Source organism: Vipera ursinii (assembly GCF_947247035.1).
Source record: "Vipera ursinii genome assembly, chromosome: 1".
NCBI classification, from domain to species: Eukaryota; Metazoa; Chordata; class Lepidosauria; order Squamata; family Viperidae; genus Vipera; species Vipera ursinii.
The window spans coordinates 72,953,494-72,971,601 of NC_139512.1; the positions used below are offsets into that span (position 1 = coordinate 72,953,494).

The 18,108-nt window shown below is 39.9% G+C and overlaps 1 protein-coding gene across 2 annotated transcripts in view; it reads right to left on the reverse strand.

Annotated features, from left to right (window-relative positions):
- Window positions 1-18,108, reverse strand: part of PALS1 (protein associated with LIN7 1, MAGUK p55 family member) — a 68,768-nt gene that overhangs the window by 23,664 nt on the left and 26,996 nt on the right. The window lies entirely within an intron of this gene.

Sequence of the window (18,108 nt, forward strand, 5' to 3'; positions counted from 1 at the left end):
ATGGAACTCATATCCTTTCCACAAATATGCATAGATGCAAACTGAGAGGAAAGGAGAAACACACAGACCCCCCCAGATGCAACATGTTAATTCATTATGCAGAATAAAATAAAAAATGCCTCCTATAATTATTGGGAAGAATTCCAAAAGTCAGGCTTTGTTTATCCTACCTTGTTGAATTTATATCACTTCCTTGGGCCTCAATCCTAAGTAAGTTATACTCGTTTTCCCATAGCAATCACCAACAGACCACAAACTGAGAATACGGCTGTGGGAGGGACCGAAATATCTGCTTCAGGAAGTTCCTATCTTTTTCTGTAATTTTGTATTACACATTTGGGAGGTTCTACATAATCTCAAGATCTGCAGAACTGCTCATATTGGGGCTACTAATTAATTAACCTGAACTTTCAGAGTTAAATATCACTGTACTGTGCCATGCTAGTTACACCTTGGAAGGCAAATTATGCACTGATGTCAGCAGTATGGTTATAGTATGTTTTTTTAGTGGCTGAAAAGTCAAGGAATTTAATTAGAGAAAGTGAAGAAGGGAGGAAACAGGAAACTCTGATTCATGGCACACCATAAATTCTGAAAAGATAACAGAAGATGAGAACATTTTTTTCATCAAAATAAGAGTTTTATCTCACTTCATTACTTTTGAAAAGCAGAGTTTTAGACCTCAAATGTTCACTATCAAGCTTTAGAGGGGCTTAGTCAAATCTAAAATTTGATGTGAGGTTATTTAAAGTCAAAAGACTTGATCCTGTCAAGATTAAAATACTGCAACGCATCGTCAGATCACCATTACTTCTATCTTGCCTGGCAATTTATCTCTACTTTTCAATTTATTAAACTTAGGTCACCAGCATGGGTTCTCTCATTGATTTAGAATAAAATTATAAATCTAGAAATAAATCCGGAGCTATTTAAAGGATTTCTTTTTTTTTAAGTAAAAGTAGTGAAAGCAGGCTTAAAATTTAAATTTTTTTTAAAAGCACAGAAGCAAAGAAGTTAAACCCATCAATGGAGTAAGGGAATCTATTCCAAAAAACTAAGATGATTAAAAGTTTTCTCAAGAGAAGCCTGGGGCCACTGTAACTCTCTCCAGATAACTTTAGTGAGCTGGGTTGTAGGGCATGGAATCATATAGTTACAGAAAGAAGCATTGTCTCAAGGAGCTGGACTCTATACTTTATAAGGTTTCTTTAAATAATAAGCAGCATCCTATTCTTTATCCAGAAAGAAGTCAGCAACAATGCAATGCACTGGGCCCTCATATAATGTAGTCCAGACATGTCAAACACAAGGCCCGGGGGCCAGATGTGGCCCGCGAAGTGGTTTCATGTGGCCCGCGAAGCCGTCCTGGAAACAGTGAGGGAACGGCCCCCACTGCCTTGGCCCTGGCCCAGAGACCCTCCTCCTGCCAGAGACCTTCAGATCTGTCCCACTCCTGCCCAGGCCCCCATAGGCACCCTTGATGCGAATGATGTAGAGCTGGCCACGCCCACCCAGTAGGCCATACACACTCTAGCCACGCCCACCCAGTAGGCCACGCCCACCCGGCCCCCTGAGGGCAACCGCAATGCTGATGAAATTGAGTTTGACACCCCTGATGTAGTCCCTCTGATTTCAGAGGTCAATCTGACTGCCGAGTTGTGTAAATTTCCAGGTTATACATAACGGAAGTATTTTGTGAGATTATCCACTAGCTATTTACCAAACCCTTCCCAGTTCATTGTACTAATGTCCATTTTAATTCATTCTTCCTCATGGACATGTGTTTACAAACACATACAGTGCATAATTCATGTTCCAAAGAGTAGCAGAGAACAATGAGGATAACACTACAGAAAAAAGAGAAATAAGAGATTTCTTTTTCGGCATGACAGGAAAGCCTATTAGCTGAAGAGAAAGGAAGGTAGCAGGATTATCATAAACAAATGTTACGTAACACATGTCTGAAGAGCAGAGCAGAAAATAAATCTACCATACAAAATACTTCCTTATTTTCAACATAATCAAATAAACAGATAAAAAAAACTTTCTAATAGAGGAGATATCTCCACATCCAGAACAATTAATGGCAGGACCTGAATATGACGACTGTCACGTGACAAATATGTCTTCATGAAAAGTTACTTCTGTATCTACAATATACCAGGGATATATAGAAACCATGTATTCTGGACACAAATTCATTTTCCTTATCACTGAATTAGAGTTCAAGTAATACACTAACATCTGAAATGATTCATTCATTTCAAATATGAAGGTGTGAAATTTGAAGTACAACATTCCTGATGTACATCAGCAATCATACATTCTTCTTTTGCAAAATAAAAAGCATAAGATGCTTACACTGTCAAAAATATTTTAAACAATAACAGCTTTCAAAGGAAGTTAAAATTTTATTTTGAACTTTAACAATGCTGCTGAATGTTGAAAGATTCAGAAAGATTAAGAAATAAAATACCTTTCAGATAGTAAATTATAATATAATCTCCTACAAAATAGAAGCACCTTTTACATTTAAAGCCTATAAAGATAATTTTTTTCTAATTATTGCTGTTTATCTGAATAGCAATATTGATTCTAAGTAGGAAAGAAGCTACATTTAATCTCTTCTAGTCAATTTTTATTGCTATTAAAATTTATCTCAGTTGTTACAAATTGCTCAATAAAATGAAGTAAGAAATGATAGCTCAGTTTACAATTTACCTATGTTAGGACTTATATCTTCAGAGGCCACCAGGATATTTTTCCTCCATGTTCCTTTTTTTTAATTTTAAAGTCCTTGCATTACATAGTGTATAATATAGACTGAAATTTCTGGACATTTTTTAAACACTATTTTGACACAGACACAGCTATTATTGAAATTTAATGGTTAAGATTCTAAGACAAACAGCTTCATCTATGTAAAAAAGAATATCTCTATGCACTTATTAGTTTGTTTTAGCTTCACAGAACAAAGGAGAAAACTGGAGTTATGCTAAATATTTCTCTGCAATTATCAAAAGCAAACATTGTGGTGTGAGGACTAATAATTAGCCAGACCTTATCAGATATGGATAAGAAAATCTTTAAATCCCTGCTAAATCCCTTTTCTTAAAGTATTTGTGCAAGATAAAAATCTGGAGAAGCTTTGTTCTCAAGGCTCAAGGATTCTAGATCTATTGAAGAAAAGATTTAAGAGACTTTTCATACTAGACTAATACCGTATTTTCCGGCATATAAGACGACTTTTTAACCCATGGAAATCATCTCAAAAGTTGAGGGGGTCGTCTTATACGCCCAGTCGTCTTATACGCCGGAAAATAGTACATAAATCAATCGAGCGCCCCCGTTCTTGCAAAGCAACTTCAAGCCTCCTTAGTCCAGTCCCCCCTCCAACGTGACTCTCCCTTCCCACCCCCAAGAGCCACTCAGCCCCTTCCCCTCCCCCTTGCAAACGCCAGACCCCGGGAGCTCTTGCGTCTATTCCAAAGGGTGGGTGGAAGGAAAAGCCCCTTTTGCCTCCGGCTTGGCTTTCAAGTCAGCGAGCCCGGGAAGGCACGCCCTCTCCTCTCACTGTGGAGGAAGCAGGGCAGGCTGGCGTCTGGCGGGAGCCGGCAGGGCAGTCCTGCACACAGTGCTCCTTAACAGCCGGGGAGCGCGCGCGTGCGCAGGACTGCCCTGCCGGCTCCCGCCCGACGCCGGACGGCTCCGCCGATGCTGCCTCAAGAGGGAAGAGCGTGAGGTGCCTGCCATGGCTCCCCGAGGACTCCTTAGGAGCCGGGGAGCGTGCACGTGCGCAGGACTGCCCTGCTGGCTCCCGCCAGACGCCAGCCTGCCCTGCTTCCTCCACAGTGAGAGGGGAGGGCGTGCCTTCCCGGGCTCGCTGATTTTCTGGCGTATAAGACAAAAAATCATCTCAAAAGTTGGGGGGGTCTTATATGCCCAGTCGTCTTATACGCCGGAAAATACGGTAGTCAGTCTACAAATACATCCAAAGGATAACTCTATTTCATAACTACCGTGTTTCCCTGAAAATAAGACCCACCCCAAAAATAAGCCCTACCCTGATTTTTTGGGGTGGGCATAGTATAAGCCCTACCCCAAAAATAAGCCTGGGGGAGTTTGGCATGGCCAGCACAAGTCGTGGCAAAAGGATGGGGGCTGATGGTGTCTGGCAGCAGATGTCGGGGCATGGGAGGCCTGTCTGAGGTGGTACTGTGTGGGTGGGGGATGTGTGGGGCAGCTCCCCCCGCACTGCCTCACCTTGTGGTGGCACCGGCATGCCATGCCACGTGCCATTTTGCTGCGAGCAGCCACAAGCGGCCACAGAAGTGGAGGCCGGCCACGTGGGCTCCTGCTGGAAGGGGATGTTGGTGCCGCCACTGTAATGCAGATATTAGGGGAAAATAAGACATCCCCCCAAAATAAGACCTAATGTCTCTTCTGGAAGCAAACAAAATATAAGACTGGCTCTTATTTTTGGGGAAATACGGTAGAATAATTTTAGTGTTACTTTAGAGTCACTTTCATAATTTCAAAGAAGAGATGTATAATTTGTGAAAATCTATTTACAATCTTTCCCTGATGTTTGATATATCTTTGCCTTTTATTAATGCAGTTCCTAATGATATATGAAGGAAGTTTGAGCAAACAAATAAGATATAATTTTGAGACTCGATTTGATATAATTAACAAAGACATCAATTACCAACATCCCTTAGTTCAATCATTCAATTAAAGCAGATGTCAAAGCTCGTCCTAAAGCGAGCGGAACAACAGCTTACCAGGAACGAGAGAGGACCCACAAAGGATTGAATGCGTTTTATTCGTCTTCACAGCAACCCGAAGCAGGAAAAAAAGTCAGCATTGGTGGCTACCCGCCCCAACGCTGCTTTTGTAACAGCCCACCACCGTGACAAACACCACACCCACGGAACCACCACGGCCAAGTGATTGACATCCGCCCACCGCCCCCTACAAATGCCCCGTCCCTCTCCGCCCATGCCTTCCTTCGGCGTTGGTGCTTGACGCTGCCTGGCATGCCGTCCCCCTTGGCTCTTAGGTAAGTTCCCCCTTGAGGCTAATGTCCCCCTCATCCGGCCCCGTGTCCCCCACGACCCCACCCCATGTATAACCTGCCTACCCAGCCCCACCCCAGCTTAGCTGAAAAACCCCTCCCGACCACCAGGCATGTGTGTGGTTGTAATATCCCGTGCCGGTTTCCGTTCGGAGGCAGGGCCCCTCCCTTCACTCAAAATAGCCATCCGGAGGCGAGGAAGGGTCTCCCGAGGCGACAACCGCTTGCCAGTGGCCTCAGGCCACCATTCCGTTGCCCGTTCAGTCACGCCAGCTGCTCCAGCCTCCTCGTTGGTTGTCCCGTCCACTGGCTTGTCCTGCGCATGCGCGGCGATGGCGGGGAGCTCCACTGACAGCAGCGCAGTCGGCGGAGACGGATGCAGCGGCTGGTGGCTCTCCTGGGCCCAGGAGGCGCGGGGCGGTGCACTGGGAACTGCCAAGCCATCGGGGCCTCCGGTGGGTAGGTCGGGAGAGGCTGCAGGATGGGGGAGGGCCCCCGGCCCCGGCACGCTGGCCCCCATTGAATGTCGGGCCTGCGGGGCTCGACAGCAGACATGTCAAACTCATGTGACATCGTGTAACGTATCGGGATGGTTTCGCCATTGCTGGCAATGGGGTGGGCATGGCTTCCAAATGATGTGTCTGGCCTGCGGGCCAGCATTTTGACACCCCTGAGTTAAAGGAATATATAGGTGACTTGTTTTTAACAACTGTGACTGATTTGGGCAAACCTTCTCCTATATAAATCACTTTCTTCAAACTGATGTTTCTCCTATTCAGAGGAAGTAACAGGCAACAAGGGAGAAAGCAGAGCTGCTTAACTCATTCTTTGCATCAATCTTCACACAAAAAGAAAGTATAGCCCAACACACCAAAAAAACCTGCTGCAAAAGACAAACTGGAAACAAAAATTAAAATAACCAAGAAAATAGTAAGAGAACACTGATCCAAGCTTGACGAATATAAATCATCGGGACCTGACAGATTACATCCCAGAGTTCTGAAGGAGCTGGCAGATGTTATCTCAGAACCACTGTGTCATATCTTTCAAAAATCCTGGAGCATCGGGGAAGTACCCGAAGATTGGAAAAGGGCTGATGTAGGTCCCATCTTCAAGAAAGGGAAAAAAAACCCCAGATCCAGGAAACTACAGACCAATCAGTCTAACGTCAATACCTGGGAAGATCTTGGAAAAGATAATCAAAAAACAGATCTGCGAACAACTAGAAGCAAACAAAGTTATAACCAGTAGCCAGCACGGGTTTGTCAAAAACAAATCATTTCATTCTTTGATAAAGTGACTAAATTAATAGACCAGCAAAACACTGTGGACATAGTATACTTAGACTTCAGTAAGGCATTTGATAAAGTAGACCACAGCCTGCTGCTTAGTAAGGTAGAAAAAGGTGGAATAGACAACACCACCATCAGATGGATCTGTAGATGGCTGACAAACCATACTCAGTGAGTAATCCTCAATGGTACTACATCCATATGGAGAGAAGTAAGCAGGGGGTACCACAAGGCTCCGTCTTAGGCCCAGTACTCTTCAATATCTTCATTAATGACTTAGATGAGGGAATAGAAGGGGAGGCTCATCAAATTTGCAGATGATACCAAACTGGCCAACACACAGAAGACAAGCTCAGGATCCAAAAAGATCTTGACAAACTTGAACAATGGGCCTTATCCAACAAAATGAGTTTTAATGTGGAGAAAAGCAAAGTTTTACATTTAGGCAGGAAAAATCAAAGGTTAAGTAGAGATTAGATAAGACTTGGCTCAAAAACAGCAACTGTGAGAGGGACCTTGGAGTCCTTAGTGCATGATCACTTGACTATGAGCCAGCAGTGTGCAGCAGCAGCCAAAAGAAGCTAATACAATCCTGGGTTGTATTAACAGAGGCATAGAATCAAGATCACGCAAAGTATTAGTACCACTTTATAAAACTCTAGTAAGACCATACCTGGAATACTACAACCAATTCTGGTCACCATAGTACAAAAAAGATGTTGAAACCTTGGAAAAAGTTCAAAGAACAGCAACTAAAATGATCAAAGGCCTGGAGACTAAAACATATAAGAACAGCTGCAGGACTTGGGTTTGGCTACTCTAAATAAAAGAAGAAACAGAGGCGACATGATAGCAGTATTCCAGTATTTGAGGCTGTCACAAAGAAGAGGGGGGTCACATTATTCACCAAAGCACCAGAGGGCAAGGCAAGAAACAATGGTTGGAAACTGAACAAAGAGAAGCAACCTGGAATTAAGGAGAAACTTCCTAATAGTGAGGACAATTAACCAGTGGAACAGCTTGCTTCCATCACTGGAGATTTTTAAGAAGAGACTAGACAGTCACTTGTCTGAAATGGTATAGGTTCTCCTGCTCAAGTGGGGGGCTGGACTAGAAGACCTCCAAGGTCCCTTCCAGCTTTATTCTATTCTATTCATGCTCCACTCAAAAGACTTTATGAAGCTCTGTTAACCTTTAATGGCAAAACTTTTTAAAAGGGGTTGAGGAGCAATATTTTACACAGTACTTACAACATTCCCAACTTTAAATGAAGTCTATTTGTATATTTTTAAATACAGTAGTGGCCAAAATTGTGGAAACCTTTTGGGAAAAGTGTACATTTGAGGTTTGATGGTTAATAACACAACTTTTTTTTGTAGTACCACAAAATTATATATCAATGGAAAGATAATTTAATCAAGAATGCAATGCAATAACTTTTATGAAGGATTTGCTATTAGAATAGCAGTTATAAAGAAGAAAAGTGAAACACATAGAAAAAATGAGATATACAAAAATTATCACCATAGAAAAAACAAGATATATAAAAATTATCACCATGTCGGTTAATACTTAGTTGGTTAACCTTTAGCATGAATTACAGCCTTAAAACGTCTTCCCATGGAGTGAACCAAGTCCTTTAGTTCTGCAGCTGTTATAATGTGAAACCAAGATTGAATGATTGCTTCTATTAACTGGGTTTTATTGCTATGTCGCTTCTCACTAACAAGTTTCTTTAGTTGGCTCCATAGATTTTCAATTGGGTTAAGGTCTGACTCTGGGCTATTCCTAGGCCAGCAGTGGAATATGGTTATCTTGAAATCACTTTTTGCACACAGCAGCAACATGACATGGAGCTGAATCCTGTTGAAATATAAATGCTTCATTGTCTTGGAAAAGATCATGTGCAGAAAGCTTCAGTTTGGGCTCAAGTATTTCATTAATGTATTTTTGGCCATTTATATTCCCTTTAATCACACAAATTCTGCCCATACCTTTTGATGTCATGCAATCCCAGATCATAACACTGACTGGGTGTTTCACGGTACATGTAATGCAATCAGGATGCAAATCTTCTCCGATTCTTCTCCTTATGTATTTTATGCCATCACCACCAAACAGGGAGATCTTGGTCTCATCACTCCAAATAACACTGTCCCAATGTTCCTCTGTCCAGGTAACATGGGTTTTAGCCCAGTTTAGTCTTTTCAACCTTTGTTTGAGAGATAAAAGTGTCTCTTTCGTGGAATTCTAGATTTTAGGCCAAATTCCTGCAGTCTGTGCCGAACAGTCCTTGCACTCAACTTCACACTGCATTGCGCCATTTCATCTTGTATACACCCAGATGATTTTCTTCTGTCACGTAGGCACAGTCTCTTAATTCTTCTATTGTCACTTGCTGTTGTGCACCTTTTCCTGCCTTTACCAGTGTGGTTTTGTAGTGACTGAGTCTCCTTATACCTCTTCAAAAACTTAGAAATGCTACCTTTGGTTAAGTTCCCACCAATTTTTCTTCTAATTTCTTTATAACTGTAGCCTTGTTTACTTAATGCTATTTTACATCACTTTCTGGGCGACCAGTCAACTTTTTGCACCATTACTTTAATTTTATTACATTTTACAAGCTCACTAAATGAAAGAACAAAAAAACCCCAACCAACTTGATAGTGATCACATAACACACTGACAAATGTCCTCCTCTCAGCTTCAATATATGACATCAATAACTGAATCCTACTGTGATCTGACTGGTTCATTGCCAAAACAAGATGACATCTGATTGGCTCTCTAAACACTCATGCTCCTTGGCTACAATCAGATGAAGGAAAGCTACCTGATATCAATCTAAGCAAGTTGTGCTTCCTTTTTCTGGTTATTTGGCTATACCTTTTCATAGAATGCAGGTAATTGAACAAACTTTGTTGCATTACATTATTGATTAAATTATCTATCCACTGATATATAATTTTATGGTACTACTCCAAAATAAAGTCGTGTTATTAGCCATCAAACCTCAAATGTACACCTTTGTCAAAAGGTTTCCACAATTTTGGCCACTACTGTATAGTACAGAAAGTAATCTTTTGGGCTTCCGGTTCTGGACTTTCAGTGCTCCCAGACGCACGAGGGAATTGCTTCTCATGTCGCTTGGATTTCTTCATCGGGGGGCCCTGTAAAGGGGTCGAAAGTCGCCCTGGAGGGGTGATGAGCAGGAGAGGTCTCTCAAGTTGGTGATAGAAGGGCGGCGGCCCTCCCGTCGGCTTGCAGCTACTCTTCGAACCGAGGAAGAAAGCATCGGCAACTCCCATGCCCCATCATTTAGCCGTTTCCTGCCAAAGCCAAAAGCACAACTAAGCACTTGAAAACTGGGTGAGAATTGCCTTCTTGTTTTCCTAATTGTCTACTTTCCCTGTCAAAAGCTTCTTGAATTTGCTTCCCCCTGCGAGGAGAGAGAAGGGACTTTTTTCCCCTCCACCCTCAAGAGCGGCCTTTGTCTACATCCGGAGAGAAAAAAAAACCAGCCTTCTACTAAATTATACTGATTTATTGGACTTAGTGCCTTTCTACTTTTGGCCCAAAGTTCCTCTATTTACAGAAATGGATTATTCTACCTATTAGTCTAAAAAAGGGGACAAAAAAAGAAATAAATAAAAAGATATTGTCTGAAAAGGATTTGAAGTATTCTGGGGACATCTAGCGAATACTATTGGCAAACAAGCTTGTTTACATTTTGGACTGACCTTGGCATTAAGATAAAAACCTGAAACAGCTGGAGATGAATTTGGCTTAGACTTGTGGAGGTGGACTCTTACTGATCTTTGTTTGAAACATAGCCTTCACCAAGGACTATTTATAATTATTACAAAATGGAGAAGGATCAGCCACAAACCTTGCTTGATTATAACCTCATACTTGAAACAATCTACAGAGTCACTGAGATGTCTATCTCCAGATTTAATAATTTACATGCCAACCTTAAGTCACAAATTGAAAACCAGACTGCAACTAAAGAATTTATACTTCAGAATATAAAAAAATTGGAAGATATTACTATTGAGACAGAGGAATATAAGCAACAACTATCCAAAGAACTGACAACTCTAAACTATGGCAAATAACCTTAAGGACCAACAACAAACTATGGAAAAACTTAATACTCAACTTTTGACTCCATCAAAAGGGCCTATAACTTTAGAAGTATACTATGTACAAGATAAGGGACGCGGTGGCTCAGTGGGTTAGGACGCTGAGCTTGTCGATCAGATGGTCGGCAGTTTGGCGGGTCGAATCCTGAGTGCCGCGTAATAGAGTGAGCACCTGTTACTCGTCCCAGCTTCTGCCAACCTAGCAGTTCGAAAGCACGTAAAAATGCAAATAGAAAAATAGGTACCACTGCAGTGGGAAGGTAACAGCGTTCCATGCGACTTTGGTGTCTAGTCATGCCGGCCACATGACCACAGAGATGTCCTCGGACAAGCGCTGGCTCTTCGGCTTTGAAATGGAGATGAGCACCGGCCCCATGTGCGGGGGAACCTTTACCTTTACAAGATAGTGATGCTAACATAGAGGACGTGGAAGATCAACAAAGACAGTTTCCTGAAAGCCTGGATAGCCAAGCATTAATTACAAAATTGGATAAGACTCTTTACTTAAAGCAGATGAACCGAGAGGGAAGAGGAATCCAGACTGAACTGAAGATAAAGTTTTTAGAGCAAATACAGAGACTAGAACTAACAGGGCAACAACATAATGATTACAAACGGTTTAGTTTTTGTGGACCACTGATGGCTAGATGGCCTCCTTCTTTTAAAATAATATGTACTGGAGCGAAGGGAGACCTGTCTGGCAATTCAAAGGCCTTGGTTTGGAAACCTGACTGGCAAAAAAAAGAAATCCAGAGTTAGATTTTAAAAGTGAGTTCTTAGAGAACCATTAAAGGTTATCCTTTTAGTAATCAGTGATCTATTAGGATCTAAAATAGAAAATGTTTATGAGATAGAACTAGAATGTGTTTATGTATCTATTAGGCTTATTTTAGACATTATAATTTGTGCACTGACATAATGGAAATTTGGTTTATAGATCCCACTTTTGATGTTAAAAGACATTTGATTATTCTATTTAAGAATTAAGAACTAGCTAAAATTTAAAACAGAATCTGATTGTGTATAAATAGTTGTAGATTGATAAACATAGGCTATGGCCCTGTCAGTAACGTGTGACGTATTAGGATGTGAAACAGACGATGTTTATTAGGTAGAAAAATAGCTACTCAGCCACTGCGTACATGTTAGATGCTATAGTTTTTGCTGTAATGAAATAAGGGAAATTTGGGTTGTGAATATTATTTGGGATGTTAAAGGCTAAATTTGAATAATATAATTAAAATTAAAATTAGGTAAACTTTAATAACAGGACATAGATATATTTCAATGAAATTGAATTGATAAAGTTTTCAACTGACCATGCTATTTCTAGGAATTTATTAGTTTAAACTGGTTGTATGAAATGTTAAGGGAAATTGAGAAGGATGTTTTGATAATGTAACCTGAATTATGTACTGAAAACTCTGTTACTGTATCTCTGATTACCCAGTCATCATGATGCTTTCTAAATATGTAGATTTTAACTGAAAAACCAATAAAACTTGCTTTTTTTTTTAAAGAAAGTAAACTTTTGGACCTCTTGCCCATATACCAACATAAACCACCTAGAAGAGTTTTTTAGTTAGTAGATGGATATGGAAAGCTGTCTTACACCAGTCTATAACCGATATGGTGGATTTACCTATTAATATCTTCTGCATAACACTGCAACTTAAATGAACTGAATACTCATAAAAGAAAGCAATAATGCAGAATCCAGCAAAAGTATTCATGAAAATTTTCCAGGACTTATTTGAAATTCTTGAAAGGATGTTTGTAGAGAACTATTTTTTAACAGAAAGAGATTTTTACAATATGAAATATAACTTGCTTAGCGATAATAAGTAGTAACCTGAATAAAATGCATTATTGTTTAACTTTAAAATTAAGTAATAAGCGAAGTGCTCAAAACAGTTCTATTTCTTGATCTTTTGCTGAGAAAAAAAAAGCCAAACTAATTCAAATCCTGAAGAAAAAAAAATTCAAGCAATCCACTGCACAAATCAGGTACAGATTTCAGACCTGTGCAATGCTTTAGATTCAGCTCCACAATGGTGTTTCAGACTGAAAGGGGCACACATATAACATTTGACTGTAACTTTTGTAATAGCTGTACCACATCTGAGGATCAGGCAGCAATTGCAAAGTACACACAAATGTTCCCAGAAAAATGTCTTTTCCACAATATTTCCAGAACACTGCACAGCCCAAGTAGATTTGTCTTTCAAAAGTTACAAAGTAATTTGAACATTCATGTCCTATAAACATACCATTTTTGATATCTTTATGGTTTCCAAGATCTGTCATGAGTATCTTGCAGTATTATTGTTATATCTTATTCACAGACTCTTAAAGAGATATATGCAACGGCTCCCAATTGAAATCCTATTACATTTCCCCACATTTTCTTCCATCATTTTTGTATTAGAAAAAGAAAACTAAGGAGAAGTAGCTATTAACATTAGAAACCTTTCATTAGATAGTGTCACAGGAACACAAACTAAACTTGGAAGGCAATAGAATATTACAGTGTGGAGTATTTCAGTTACTTTCATATGCAAACATGTAAGAAAACAACAACCAGTTATGTCATATTCTAAAGTGAGTGCCATGACCCCTCAAGCTCATCTTTCTCATTAAAAATATAGTTTTAAATCCATTTATTTCCAATTCATAGCAAGAAGAACTAATGGCAGATGGATCAAGGCAGTCACAGAATAGATCCCACTTGATAAAAAGCGTCCACAAGAGAGACCTAAAACACGATGGATTGACAATATCAGCAAGTATTGCGGGCTCAATTGGCAAAAAAAAGTTCAGGACTCTTATTGGTTGGAAACATGTGGAAGATGCCTTCAAATTGCAGTGGATAGACAATGACTAAAATGATGATAATGATGATTTCCACTTAAGCAATTCTTTTTAGGGGTATAAAATATTCCCATTTTAATACAGATATATCAAAATGGTGAAAAGCAATCTATTTATTTCTTGTCCAGCTCTAATCCCCATGAAATGATTAACTGTGCTTGTGTATAAGTGGGATGCATAAATCTATTTGTGATTTTCATCTATCTGTTGTAGTGCTGCCACATTTAAGACAGAAGATCAGGTCAAGGAATTGTCAATTCCCCTTAATAATGCAGATATCTTCCTACTAAATACTCATAAGCTTCACACATCTAAAACAATTTGTTATTTATTGTTCTAATCTAAGCAATAATACCAAGACAGGACTGAGAAATCCAGAAAAATACTGGTTTTCATCTTAAATGAAATACCACAATACTGTAAAAATACTATAGTAGAGTATTATACAAAATCCAAGTTCAGTATCTGTGAGTATTCTTCTCAGCTTTGAAACTATCCAGTCTTAGCAAAAGCAAACTCCCACTTTGATAAAAATGAAAAAAATCTAGGCAGATATTTATCATATATGTGATGACATGGCAAGAACCTTCAGCAGTACACAACTCCATTGACTATTCCTCTTAAATAGTTAAGATTAATTTTAATGTTTTAAGAGTCTTTTCTATTTTTATTTCTTCCTTTTATTCCATGAATAACCTTCTGAACATTTTTTTCTTTAGGAAGTCATCCTTCAAGATTCTCGATGCATATGTCATGTTTGCCTGTTGGAAAAGTTGCCTTTTTTAAGGATCAGTTTTAATACCATGCTTAATACAGCTAGAGATATATATAGAAAATAATGGATCTTAAGCACATGTCTTATGCATGGAAAGCTATGGGATTACCTTGGGTTAAGAACACCTAGTAGTTTTTTTTAAAGGATTCTTGTTATTACCTTAGCTATGCTGATGCAGATTTTAAAAGTTCTGGAATTAAAAACTAAATTGGATATTCCTGAGAATGTTTCTTTATTTAACTTTAAATGATTGTTTCTCTGTTATGGTTTTGGTCCTTTGGGATGGTTTTTCCAGTGTCAGTGAGATTGTCTCTATTGATAATTACATTCCAAAACTAGTTCACAGATATTTTGGCGGATCTGGGAGTCAGTTGTGACATCCTAATTGTAATTCATTTTAATTTTAATTTTAAACTATTGTGGACTTTTATTGCTATATTTTATAATTGTGAAAGAGTTGTGAAATTTGGCAAAATATAAATCTAATAAATAAATAAAATTGGGATGAAACTATTCCTAACATAGGATTTGATTGCATAAGTTTGACAAAATTTAAACAAACTGTATGAAAAACTATTTTCAAGCTCTTCTTGAACATGAAGGAGAAATACTAATTTTTGGAGACATGGATAAGGTTTTTTTCCTCCAAACATGGGACAATCTGCTTTATCTAAAAGTAACTGTGGTATGCTCTCTCAAAATGTTTTAAACTACATGCTATTTCTATCCATTTTTGCATTATGGCAACGCAAATATTCTGCATGGAAAGGAATTACATAAGAGTAAGCAGGCACATTCTAGGGAATACACATGGAAAACAATGTCCTGGCATTGGTAGCAGCAAGCATACTATGCAAACAGCCCAGTGTATTTCCACTGTGTGCTTGCTTACTCTCTTGTAATCCTTTCTTCTCCAACTCTCTCTGCTGTGTTTGGGGGGGGGGGAGTCAGACAAACAGGAAATTGCCCCACTCCTCTCTCACAAAGCAGAGAGATTGGCTCCTTACCCCCATCAATAGTCGTACCACCACAGTACTATTTTATTAAGACTCTGAAGACAAGGGTACTTCACAGTTCTCTTCCCTCTTTATCCTACCCTCATTAGATTAGATCTATCTGTTATCCATGCCATTTTTATCTGCTGCTTGGTTGGGAGCAGACGTTCCATCAGAAACAGTGGGAGGAAGCAAAAGGAAGACAGATAACAATGTAGCTTTGAAATTTCTGCTTCTGAGTATCTCACTAAAGACAGCAAAGATTGAGAATGGCAATGAAAAACTGTACAGATGTTAGAGAATATCTTTATAAATATTATTGTTGCTTATAGTCAAGAGTATTGGGAAAGCCTACATAAACATTATATGTTCAGAGAGAAAAATGTTGCTGATTATTGCTTTTCTATTTATGCTGATAAGGCATAACTATGAATTTCTATTACCTGGTGTCATTCCAATTATAAATATACATATTTTTGCCTATTTTTATTCTCTTTGACCTTTCAATGTTCATTTTATTAGTCATAAAGAAGAGATTGTTAAGAATCTTGTTTTCTTACTTGCTCATTATGGAATAGTATGGATCTCATGCTCAAGCATGGCATGTGCTTTGCCTGTTTTGCCAGTTGCTCTCTGGAGCTTAACTGCTGAGATAAAAAAAGAGTGCTTTTGAATTTATAGTATTTTCCAATAAATTACATGGTATGGAATGGTTCGTTACTATACTGAAAATTTCAACATAAATCCACGCAATGCAGCTACATCAGACATTTGTCTTTGCAGATCCCTGCAAACCTAATTAAATTTTTCTCAAGGACCAGATGAAAGCTCTGGCCTACCAGTTGTGGGTCTTTCCCATTTGTGATACTCATGCTCTCATCATCTTGTTAATGGAATTTGCATGGGCTTTTAATGAATATTAATTCAGAAGCTGCAGCTAATTCAAAATAGGAGACCTGGGTGGGAGTAGATTTAGTAGTGTTATGCCTCATGCTAAAGTCACGGCTCTGACTACCAATAGATTTCTAGATTCAAGGTGTTAAGTTTTCTAGCCTACATTAATACTCTCTTTTGACCTGAATCAGCCCTTTGAGGAACTACTTTAGATTTCTTTGCTACCTAAGGTAAAAAGCGGGAGCCTGGAGTTTCAAAGTTTCTAAATTTCCACATTATGGAATATCTTGCCCTCCAGTATTTGCATTTTATGTTAAGACCAACCTATTTTGATAATCTTTGGTGCAGATGGTAGAGCACTTGAAATGGTGTAATTGTCTAATTTTCTTAGATTTGGATGGATATTTTTTTCAAGCGACCTTGAATGCTTCAGAAAGGGAAATACAGTAATATTTTATTAATAAGAATGTATAAAATTGGTGGCAAATTGCATAGCTTACCCTATTTATTCTTAAGGCATTTAAGCCACATAAAATGCAAACCATTTACGGTATTCTAGTTGGGAAATGATGAAAACTTTTTGTTAAAGTTTCCATCATTTTCCAACTGGAATACTGTAAATGGTTTGCATTTTATTCCAGCAGAATGCAATTCCCTCAGAACATTTTGGATAGGGCTCTTCTGTTGAGTTTGAGATATAATTTTTTTTATTCACGCAATGTATGAACTGGGAAGGAATGCCTGCCATTCTAGGGATACTGAAGTCTTTATCATTGTAATTTTCTTTTGGGGAAAGACAGAAGTGAATGACAAGCAGTAGAAGTCAAAAGTACAAGTCACAAGCAAAAGAACATTTCCACAGAGATCTGGGAAAAATCCAAGTGAAATCTGGAGAGCCTTTGGTGTACACAGTTCTGAAACTGACAGTTCAATAACCTGGAAATACAGTTTCCCATACAGGAAGTCCTTGACTTACAACCATTTGTTTAGTGAGTTCGAAGTTATAATGGCACTGAAAAAAATGACTTACGACCATTTTTTACACTTACAACCCTTGCAGCATCCCTGCAGTTATGTGATGAAAAAATTTGGACCTTGGCAAAATTTGGACCTTGACATATATTTATGAAGGTTGTAGTGCCCCGGGGTCATGTGATCACCTTTTGTGACCCTCTGACCAGCAAAGCCAATGAGGAAGCCAGATTCACTGAACTACTATGTTAAAAATTTAACAACTGCAGTGATTCACTTAACAACTGTGGCAAGGAAGGTCATAAAATGGGACAAAACCCACTTAACAACTGTCTTGCTTAGCTAGACATTTTGGGCTGAATTGTGGTGGAAAATCAAGGACTACCAGTAGATTGTTTCAATGGTCCCAGTTCGAATTATCAGACCATCCAACAGGAACAAAATAGCCTAACTCAGACATGTTAAATAGAAGGCTGGATACAGCCTGTGATTGGCCGATATTTAGCCCACGGTGATGCGCCAGAGATGACAAGGGACTGGCCCCCGCTACCCTGGCCCCAGCCAACCTGGTGGCCCCCAAGGTGTGCGCACAGGAGGTGGTAAGCGTGCAGGGACCAACGGTGTATGGCAGCAGGGGCTATGTAGCCCTCTGTGAATACTGGGCCAGCCCTCCAGCAGCAGCACTGTGATGGCAACGGCAGCATGCGGAGTCAGGGGGGGGCGTACGTGACGTGGGCTGCCAGCCACGCCCACTCTATCCCATTTCTTTTTGATTGAAGATCAGGTTGCCACTGGTCATCTCCTCAGCTCCCTTGCGGGTCTTGCCCTTGGCCCGCGGGTGGAGTGCATTCCCCTCACACACCTCAGTACCCGCCACAGCCGCTTGCACAGGTCCATTAGGCCGCAGCCCGGAGCATCAGGTGTGCCCAACATGAAGGTGAGGCAGTCATCTAGGAAGCCCGGGGGTAGAGATGGTAGAGCACGCCCTGGGCCAGCAGAGATGGGGTGAGGCACACAATCCTGGCTGGGACTGTGAGGCCATGGGGCTGATGGGGATCTGGCTTTCCTGGCTCAGGTGGCCTTTGGC